We start from the raw sequence: 11,364 nt of genomic DNA, 5'->3' as shown, positions 1-11,364 counted from the left end.
AACCCATTTGGTGAAGTAATCAATGGTCACTAGGATGAACCTATGACCATTGGATGCTGCCGGCTCGATGGGCCCAATGACATCCATGCCCCATGCCACAAACGGCCAGGGTGCTGACATCGTATGTAACTCTGTTGGCGGAGAATGAATCAAATCTCCATGTATCTGGCACTGATGGCATTTCCTCACGAAAGTGATACAGTCGTGTTCCATGGTGAGCCAATAACACCCTGTTCGAAGGATCTTTCTTGCCAATACATATCCGCTCATGTGTGGCCCACAAACTCTAGCATGTACCTCTGCCATAACCGTCGTTGCTTGACTGGCATCTATGCATCTCAACAATCCCAAATCCGGGGTTCTTTTGTACAATACTCCTCCACTGAGGAAGAAACCATTCGACAAACGCCGAAGGGCTCTTTTTGGTCTCTAGAGGCATGTTCTGGATATATCCCCATCCTGAGGTATTCCTTGATATCATGAAACCAGGGTTCGCCATCTGCTTCTTCTTCTACGGCATTGCAGTAGGCGTGCTGATCACGGACCTGGATGTGTAGAGGATCAACATACATTTTGTCAGGGTGGTGCAGCATTGATGCTAAGGTGGCCAAGGCATCCGCAACCTCATTGTGAACTCTCGGGATGTGTTTGAACTTCACCGATCGAAATTGCTTGCTCAGATCATGCAAGCATTGTCGGTATGGTATGAGTTTTAGATCTCGTGTTTCCCATTCACCCTGAATTTGATGTACCAAGAGGTCCGAGTCTCCCAAGACCAAGACGTCTTGGACATCCATGTCAGCAGCCAAGCGCAGACCCAGAATGCAAGCCTCATACTCGGCCATATTGTTGGTGCAATAGAAGCGTAGTTGAGCCGTAACAGGATAATGCCGTCCTGTTTTAGAAATGAGTACTGCTCCTATTCCAACCCCTTTTGCGTTTGCAGCTCCATCGAAGAAAAGCTTCCAACCCGGCTCTTCAGGTAATTCCAACTCATTTGTATGCATCACCTCTTCGTCAGGAAAATACGTTCTTAAGGGCTCGTATTTTTCATCAACGGGATTCTCTGCCAAATGGTCTGCCAGCGCATAGGCTTTCATGGCTGTCCTCGTCACATAGACGATATCAAACTCTGTGAGCAGAATTTGCCATTTTGCTAACCTTCCCGTGGGCATAGGTTTCTGAAAGATATACTTCAATGGGTCCAAACGGGATATGAGATAAGTAGTATATGAAGATAGGTAGTGCTTCAACTTCTGAGCTACCCAAGTTAGGGCGCAACATGTTTTCTCGAGTTGAGTGTACTTGACCTCATGTACTGTGAATTTCTTGCTAAGATAGTAGATGGCTTGCTCCTTCCTTCCTGTGTCATCATGTTGCCCCAATACACAACCAAATGAATTTTCCAAGACCGTCAGGTAAAGAATTAGAGGATTCCTGGGCTTAGGCGGGACCAATACGGGTGGATTAGACAGATACCCTTTGATTTGGTCGAAAGCCTCCCGACACTCTGCCGTCCAACCTACCGCAGCATCCTTTCTCAGCAGCCGAAATATGGGCTCACAGGTTGCTGTGAGTTGAGCGATGAACCTGCTGATGTAATTGAGTCTACCCAGCAAACTCATTACCTCTGTTTTGTTCCTTGGCGGTGGCAAATCTCGGATGGATTCAATTTTGGATGGGTCTAACTCAATCCCCCGTCGACTGACGATGAATCCTAGCAACTTTCCTGATGGAACCCCGAATGCGCATTTGGCCGGGTTAAGCTTGATATCATACCTCCGGAGTCTTTGGAAAAATCTCCTTAGGTCTGCCACATGGTCCTCCTGACGCCAAGATTTGATGATCACATCATCGACGTACACCTCGATTTCTTTGTGTATCATGTCATGAAACACAGCAGTCATTGCTCGCATGTACGTTGCCCCGGCGTTCTTTAACCCGAATGGCATTAACCGATAGCAGTAGGTTCCCCATGGCGTAATAAACGCTGTCTTCTCAGCATCCTCCTCGTCCATTAGGATCTGATGATAACCCGCATAGCAATCCACAAAGGATCCGATCTCGCGCCCAGCGCAATTATCGATCAGGATATGAATGTTGGGTAACGAAAAATTGTCCTTGGGACTTGCTTTGTTGAGGTTGCGGTAGTCGACGCACACCCTGATTTTTCCATCCTTCTTTGGGATCGGTACCACATTGGCCAACCACTCGGGATATCGAGTGACCCGAATGAACTTTGCTTGCAACTGCTTAATTACTTCTTCTTTGATCTTTACACTCATTTCTGTTTTAAATTTCCTTAGTTTTTGCTTGACCGAAGGGTATGCCGGGTCAGTGGGCAATTTGTGAACCACTAAATTGGTTCTCAATCCAAGCATATCGTCATAGGACCATGCAAAAACATCTTTGAATTCCATGAGGGTTCTGATCAATTCTTCCCTGACATTCGGCTCAATGTGGATGCTGATTTTGGTTTCTTGGACGTTATCAGCATCTCCTAGGTTTACAGCCTCAGTGTCATTTAGGTTAGGCTTGGGTTTTTCTTCAAATTGGCATAATTCTCGGTTTATCTCTTCGAAGGCTTCACCTTCATCACATTCAGATTCATCATCACAAACGACCTCTTGCATTATTGAGTCAGATTTGGATTGATTTATTATACTAGGTCGAAGATCCGCTGTGCATTCCATGTCATTAGAACCAGTAAAAAGAGAACTGTTCAGAAAGAAAAAGAACAAAACAAAATTAAAATGGGACAAAAGAAAAGAACTTTATTAAACTTGCGGGATAAAAGGGTTCACACTTTTACAAAATCGAAAGTAAAATTTGGATTACACCCTTGAATAATCCGGACAAAACAAAACACACAAAACATAAATCAAAGCCTACTACCAAGACTCCCCTCGGACAGGAAGAGGAGTAACTGTCCAATTGTTGGTCTTGGCCTCAGGCCCCACAAACTGTATCTCTGCTCTGCTAGAACCTTCTCCAGCTTCCACCATACTGACATCCGCGAATAGCCTCTCAAAACTCTGATTCAGGTCTTCATTTATACCGATCAAAGGTCCTAGAATCTTTGGGACCGGTGACCCCTTGGCACTTGCTTTGACAAAAGACCTTGAGAGGCGTGGCACTGGTTTAGGCAGAAACTAGACCCTCTTCTTCATTTTTCGCGCTTGCTTCTTGTCTACTGCGGTTGGTTTGAACCCCAATCCGAAAGTTTCCAGATTTTTAGGAAGGGAGACAGGTTGGACAATCCCTTGAAGCTCGACTCCCAGGCCTTTTCCCGGCACAAATCCATTACCCAGCATTTCTGAGACCATCATGACTGTTGCGGCAGCTACCCTAGGGTGCGGGATGATTTCTCCTTCAGAAATTTTGTTGGCCGACCCTGTATCAAAAATCTGGTAGACCCAAGGACCTTTGTCATCAGCAGTCTCTATGAAAGGTACAATTGCTCCGCCCCTGGTGCATGTTGTATCCTCGCCGTGTAACACGACCTCTTGTCTTTCCCACTCGAACTTCACCATCTGATGTAGGGTGGAAGGCACCGCCTTGGCTGCATGAATCCATGGTCGTCCTAACAGCATGTTGTAAGATACTGTGGCGTCTAACACCTGGAATTCCATGGTAAACAGGACTGGACCAATGGTCAGTTCAAGTACAACATCCCCTACAGTGGCTGTTCCGTTTCCGTCAAACCCTCGGACACAGATACTGTTCTTGTGGATTCTTCCGTGGTCGATCTTTAACTGGTTCAAGGTAGATAGTGGGCAAATATTGGCGCTTGAGCCATTATCCACCAATACTCGAGTTACCACCGAGTCTTCACATTTGACAGCTAGGTATAGAGCTTTATTATGCTCCGTACCTTCTGCCGGCAGGTCATCATCTGAGAATGTTACCCTGTTCACCTCGAAAATCTTGCTGGCAATGGTTTCCAGGTGGTTTACAGCAATCTCACTGGGTACATGAGCTTCGTTCAATATCTTCAGCAGGGCCCGACGATGCTCCTCAGAGTGGATCAGTAATGACAATAGTGAGATCTGGGCCGGTGTTTTTCTCAGCTGTTCGACCACAGAATAGTCATGTACTTTCATCTTCCTCAGGAACTCTTCAACCTCTTCTTCGGACACAGGTTTCTTGGATGCAACTGGGTTGGCTCTTCTTAGCTCCACCGGAGCAAAACATCGACCCGATCGAGTCAGCCCTTGCGCTTCACAACTGACTTCTTCCACCTGTTTTCCTTTGTACAACACCACCGCCTTTTCATATTTCCAAGGCACAGCCATGCTGTCAATCATCGGCAGCTGGACCACAGGCTTTATGGTCACCCGTTCTCTACATACCCCTTTCAACACGACCGCCGGTGTGGGCGGGATCCCTGGTACTACCAACTTGCTTGGCTCGGGTTTGCTTGTTATGGCGGACGGGCTCTTTCCCAATATCACTACCGGCTTGACGCCTTCTCCCTGCGACTGTACACTCGTTCCTCCACTGGTTGAGACTTCTTTCGGGGCGGCTTGGATCATCATCACTGTTTGTGAGGGTTTTCTCAATTCTCCTCCCTCACACACCAACTCAATCATGTGAGTTTCGTGGTGCGCTGGCAGTGGGTTTTGGTTGATGTTAGGAGCCTCCGGTGTCTGGACCTCGATCTTATTAGTGTCAATAAGATCCTGTATGGCATGCCTTAATTTCCAGCATTTCTCGGTATCATGCCCGAGCATCCCTGAACAGTATTCACAACTGATTGATCGATCCAAGTTCTGAGGTGGGGGATTTGGTTCTCGAGTCTGAACAGGACTAACCAAACCTAATTGCCGCAGCTTGTGGAACAAAGCGGTGTAGGTTTCTCCCAGCTCCGTGAAGGTTCTCTGCTTCCGCAACCTGTCATTCCTAGCATCTGGATTTCCCCGAAAGCCTACCCCTGAAGGGTTTCTATATGCCCTTGGTGGAGGGTAGGTGTTTTGTGGTGGTGCATATATGTTCTGGGGAGCCGGTGCGCGCCAGTGTGGGCGAACCGGAGGCTGAGTGTATGCTTGAGCCTGGTGTACGGAACAATGTGGTTCTCGAGGTGGATAGAAATTTTGTGGTGGGTTGTATGGGTAGTTTGACCTGTGAGGTCTGGGTTGGTTGTAGTGTGGCCTGCCAGCCCTGGACCAACTGCCTGCCTCGATCGTGGCAACCTCTTCTTTCTTTCTTCTCAACACACCTCCCGTGCCGTTTTGAATAGCCTGGGTTGTGGCCTTGAGTGCCGAATAGTTCAAGATCTTGTCAGACCTCAAACCCTCTTCTATCATGACCCCTATCTTGACCACCTGGTTGAAAGATTTTCCAACCGTTGTCACCAAGTGACCAAAGTAGGTTGGATCCAATGTCTGCAAAAAATAGTCCACCATTTCTCCCTCTCTCATGGGAGGATCGACTCTAGCTGCTTGTTCTCTCCAGCGGAACCCGAACTCGCGAAAACTTTCCCCAGGTTTCTTCCCAGTTCTCAATAATGTGAGACGGTCAGGGACTATCTCGAGATTGTACTGGAAATGACCTGCAAAAGCCTGCGCCAGATCATCCCACGTGTACCACCTACTGGAATGCTGCCTGGTATACCATTCTAGTGCAGATCCGCTTCAGACTTTGGCCGAAATAAGCTATCAACAGCTCATCCTTGCCGCCTGCCCCTCTCATTTTGCTACAGAATCCCCGCAAATGTGCCATGGGATCACCGTGCCCTTCATATAAATCAAACTTAGGCATCTTGAACCCAGCCGGGAGTTGGACGTCTGGGAAAGGGCACAGATCTTTGTATGCTACGCTGACTTGGGTGCCCAACCCGTGTAAGTTCCTGAAGGACTGCTCCAGGCTTTTGAACTTTCTCAGCACTTCATCCTGTTCAGGGGCCTTAACCGGCTTTTCAATCTCTGCCGGCACTTCCAAATGTGGATTGTAAGCTTGAGGCTCGGGTGCATGGAATGTAGGCTCAGGGGGATAGTATTGTGTATCGTGAGCCTGAAACAATGGCTCACTGGTCATTCTTTGCAAAGGGGCTGATGTGGGTCCCACAAAGATGGGAATATTGTGTGTCGGGAGAGGTTGATGGGATGGTGGAGCTTGGGAATCATGAGGGCTTCTTTCTTGGTGATAAAGGGGATTTGGGCGGCATGTGGAAGGGCCAGAGTGAGGGTATTCTGGCATGTGTCCCAGTGTTTCAGGGCTCTTTTGTGTTTTGGCTATGGCTAGCTGCATTGCATTCATCTCTAGTCCCATCCTTTCAATCTTTTCTATCGCTTCCTTTAGCAACTGGCTCATCGGCCTCTCTTCCTCATTACTATTCTCTGAAGTAGTCATGCTTGTTGCTACCGGTCCTTTGGATCTGGTTTGGTATGAGTGTGTTGCCAGAGTTCTTTAACAACTAACTTGTCTGGTATAGACAACAACAAACTTTGTTAGCGTTAGAGTTTAACAGATTTGATCATAACACATAGAGGATGCAATGCACCTAGGCAGTTAACCGTTTCTACATGCTTTACTTCAAACAACATGCGTCATCCCGGTTTGCTCATTCGTCTCTTTAAAGTATTTTGGGAAACCCTGTATTTTATTTTATTTGTTTATTCTTTTCTTTATTTATTAAAAGCGGTCGAATCTTATGGGGATTGCCTTCGTATCACGTCCCCGCGTGAATCAGACCAGGCGTAGTTCTGCCTCAAAGTAAAGACACATAGAAATTCTTCCGGAGTCACTTAATTTCATTATCAAAATTTGCTATTACACATTGCTTCAAACAAAATAGCAACAGTACAGACTCCACGGTTCTTTGACCCTATTTGATTGAAGGAAAAATAGAAAACAACATATGGGAAAACATCAAAGCTCAACTAAAACAAGACTCGACCAGAGGTTAATTTTCCAACTTAGGGACCCGCGAGGCATCATTCGGCCTTTTCGCGGTTCTAGGTGCGAGATCCCTTTCGAGCTGCTCCAACTCGTGCATGGTCTGTTTGACATAACCCATCACTGCTGGGAGAACGGTAACGTAGGTCATGTTTTCACACCGCCGACACCTTCTAATGATGGCATGGGCAATGGCCCTGATCTTGTCTTTGGTTTGTTTCTTCTCTATGAGTATGTGTCTTATCTGATCACTGCACGTCTTGAATACCTGTGAGTCCTGTATATGCTGATCCCTCAGCTGCCGCACTTCTTCCTTCATTTGGGCCAACAAGTCGTAACAGTATCTACTCTCCAATTGGAAATCCCCGGCCTGCTTAACTGCTTTAAACTCAAGTGTAGCCATCTCCCTCTTTATTTTGGCAACAGTCTTCTCGTGGTCACGTTTCAATTGGTTCAAACATCGGCGATGCTTATCTACTCTTGTTCCCCACCGTGCCTTGAACTCTGTCATGACCTTTTCGGATTCTTCTAACCTGTCTCGCCATTCCGTGATCTCTCTTTTCAAACCCTTTATCAACCGCTGGTCTGATCGACTTCTGGGCTGCTCATCAAGAGACAATCTCAATTTTTGGACTTGGGCCTTAAGCTCTTCATTCTCTTGGATCAATCTATTCTTTTCGCTTTGATCCACCGCGATTTGTACGCTGTTATCGAATTTCAGACTGTCCATTTGTAGCTTCAAATCGCCAATCTCTGCCCGATAACCCTTCTCTTTTGCTAACCAGTTCCATTGCCCTTGGGATGATTCTACGAAATCTTTGAGATGCGGCCTCTTAACCGGTCTTTCGTAGGACAGGCTATCTCTAAACCAAGCGTGATATCCTGGGGCGATTTCCCCTTTTGCCGTATCAATCACACAAGTGTTTGCTGTTAGATGTTGGCATTCACTCCAGATTTGGCGAACTTCTTCTTCAGGGAAATGACCGTTCGGACTGATTTCAATCACTTGGGTACTCAAATCTTCATCTTTCGGTACCACTTGGTACCTCCCAAGTTGCCTCAAAACCCGATACGGTGCATAGGGTTGGATATTTTTCAGTCCCATCAACAGAAAGTGAGGCCGGGTTGCCAGCATGTATATGATTTCCTCGATAGGTGACCATCCGAGCGTCCATTGGATTTGGCTGGCAGTGAGAGTTCGGAGAAATGAGGTCCATGATGTGACTCCCTCAGGTAAATTGAGCCCTTTGATTCTCGTGTAGAATTCTCCAATACAAGTTTTCTCTGGCGAACCATAACCCAAAAGTGAGGAGCGATGGCATAAATGATCGGTCATCCACATTTGCAACAGTAGGTTACATCCTTCGAAAAAGTCGCCCCTGGCTCGACAAGCAGTGAGAGCCCGGAAAATGTCAGCCATAATCATATGCGCCAGAGTACTTTTATCTTGGGTAAGCAAAGTATTGACGACCCCGGTTAACTTTAGATCAATGTTTCCATCTTTCCTAGGGAACACTATAAGACCCAGAAAGGCTGTCATAAAAGCCACTAGCCTGTGTTCGTCCCACTTTTGTCGGTTGCCTCTACTGCATAGTTTGAAATACGGCTTATTGAACCCGCCCACGTGGCCGTATCTAGCATATATGAGGTGGAGACTGCAGAATCCTTTGGCAAGATCTGGATGGTGGAACGTCCGAGGTATTTTTAGGAAATCCAGAAACCTGTGTACCGTGACAGCTCTAGGTGCAATCAAGTATTTGAACCTAAAAGGGGCTTCATCACTCCCGATGTACCCTGCTATTTCTTCCAACGTCGGGGTGAGCTCGAAGTCCGAAAAATGGAGCACGTTGTGTGCGGAATCCCAACAAGTGACCAATGATCTGATGATATCACCCCGAGGCAGAACGTTTAGTAGGTCCGGGAGACCTTTCAGATATTTCCTTACTTTGTCTTTCCCTTCTTTGCCTAAGTCGTTCCACCATAACCGCAACTCAAACGGGATCTTGGTCATTACTGAAAAAGGTTCGTTTTGTACCGTGCTCATCCTACACATTTATTAGGGTGATTATGCCAAGTGAATAAAAAATAAAACTTTATTTAGACGTATACTTTTTATAAAACTTTATAAAAACCCCTTTTTTTTTTGAAAATTAAGGGTCTAAAAACTTTCAAGACTTTTGGCAAAACAAATATTTTTTGCCACAAATAAAGACATATATATATATATATATATATATATATATATATATATATTAAAAATAAGACTCTTTTCCATCTTCATTTTTGTGACAGGACAAACTATATATATTAAAAAAAACAAAACAGAACGCCGACCCCTTTTTTTTCTCTTCTTTTTCTATTTTTCCTTTGCATTTAATAAAACAAAACTAATAAGACATTTTCTTTTCATTTTCTCAAAATTTCGGCAGAGTTTTGACGGTATTTTGGCATTGGCTTTTTTTTCAAAAATAAACAATTAACTCCTTAACCGCTATTCCTTCCTTTTTTCTTTTTTTTTTCCAATTTCACATTATTCAAACACTGGTCAGCATGCGGGCTCGAGACAAATAAATGCACGGAAAACAAATGGGATGCATTAGGATGGTCCTTTCATATCAGGTTGCTAGTCCTAGACGGACCCAACCCCTGTGTTGAGTCCCCTAAGTCAAAATGCAACGTGATGCAAATAAGTGTTCCTACTAGGGATCCGGCATGAAGTCACGTTATTCTATGTTCAAAAACCTGGGTCAGTGTTCTAGACAGTGTACCCGAGCGGACAACTCGAGCCGTCCGGCTTCGTAACTTATCCGTCCTCTTTCTTATTTCGGGTATTGACACTAACAGAATAGGGAGTCTCGACCAGCGAGCTTTTCCCCGGAGGTAAGAAGAGATGGGTTTCGGCACAATTTATATACAGTTCAGATAATATCAAAGCGGTAAAAGCAGCATTTAGCACATTAGGCTCAAACATGTGAAAATCAGATATAACCAAATATAACAATTTATCTAAGCTCGAATTTCTAACCCTGAACCAGTGGTTCTGGGTTTTAATCCCCAGCAGAGTCGCCAGAGCTGTCACACCTCCTTTTTTCGCACCCGCGGGAGGTGCAGGGGAGTTTTTCCAATTAAAGGACAATCGAAATGGGATTGGTTTAATTATTTCAGAGTCGCCACTTGGGATATTTAGGGTGTCCCAAGTCACCAATTTTAATCCCGAATCGAGGAAAATAATGACTCTATATTATAGTCCGCGTACCAGAAATCCGGAGAAGGAATTATGTTAACCCGGGAGAAGGTGTTAGGCATTCCCGAGTTCCGTGGTTCTAGCACAGTCACTCAACTGTTATATTCGGCTTGATTATCTGATTTTATACAAGTGTGAACTTATGTGCAAAATTTAACTTTTAACCGCTTTTATCATTTACTGTTATTTTATAAGACTTGCAACGTCGTGAAAACATATCTCGAACCACGTTACATCAATGCACCCGTGGTTGTTGACATATCTCGACTCGGTTGAGATTTGGATTTGAGTCACATAAATGTGCACCCGGATTAAGGAGAATAAATTATTAAGACGCGCCTAAAGCAACTAGCGTATTGTTGTTTTGGGGAAGGCCGAAAAATTCGCTAAACGGCCTGTCCCGAATTCTAAGTATTTTAATATATATACAGTTAGAGGGCCCCGCAGCTGTGTACATTTTTGTTTGACGAGGCTCGTCTCGTTCTACTTTTAAAAGGAATTTGCGACGTCATGGACATGCATCTCGAACCACGTCACAATCAATGTACCCGTGATTAGAGATACATTTCGAATCCGTCGAGATTTGGATCTGGGTCACATAAATGTGCACTCGAGTTTAAGAAGGTAAGATTTATTAAGGCGCGTCCTAAAGAGTCTAACGTATTGTTATTTTAGGAAGAGGTCGTGAAGGTTCATTAAACGGCCAAATCCAAAGTCTAGCCAATGGTTATGTATTTTATTGAGGGCCCCGGCGGTTTGTGATTTATTTGGCGAGGCTCGTTTCATTTTATTTTAAAAAGGATAAACCTATAGCGACTACATTTTTCTATTAAGTTTGTCTCTAAAATAAAAGAAAAATCTCCTAATTATTTACATGCTTGCAAGTTATCTATAACAGAATCCCGAGTACCTTTGCAAAATGAGAGAACATAGCCATGCACGAGGGCCGCTAATCGGATATTATGGGCCCAAACCCAACCCACACAATATCGGTCGGGCCTGGGCCACTACCTTTCTGATGAAAGTCTGCTGGGTTCGTTCGCTTAGGTTCGACCTTCGTGAGGTCGAGGCCCTGAACTGGTTCTTTGTTCTAAGATGAATTTATCAGTTATAACGAGGCAACTGATCAAAGAAGAAGGAAATTAACTAATGATTGGCAGCCTTCAAGCATTCAGGGTCATGTTAATCATAAACACAACTAGTTTCTAAACTATAACCTAGTA

The sequence above is a fragment of the Nicotiana tabacum genome, chromosome 3 (genome assembly GCF_000715075.1).
Source record: "Nicotiana tabacum cultivar K326 chromosome 3, ASM71507v2, whole genome shotgun sequence".
Classification (NCBI taxonomy): domain Eukaryota; kingdom Viridiplantae; phylum Streptophyta; class Magnoliopsida; order Solanales; family Solanaceae; genus Nicotiana; species Nicotiana tabacum.
Note: the sequence above shows the minus strand (reverse complement) of the source record.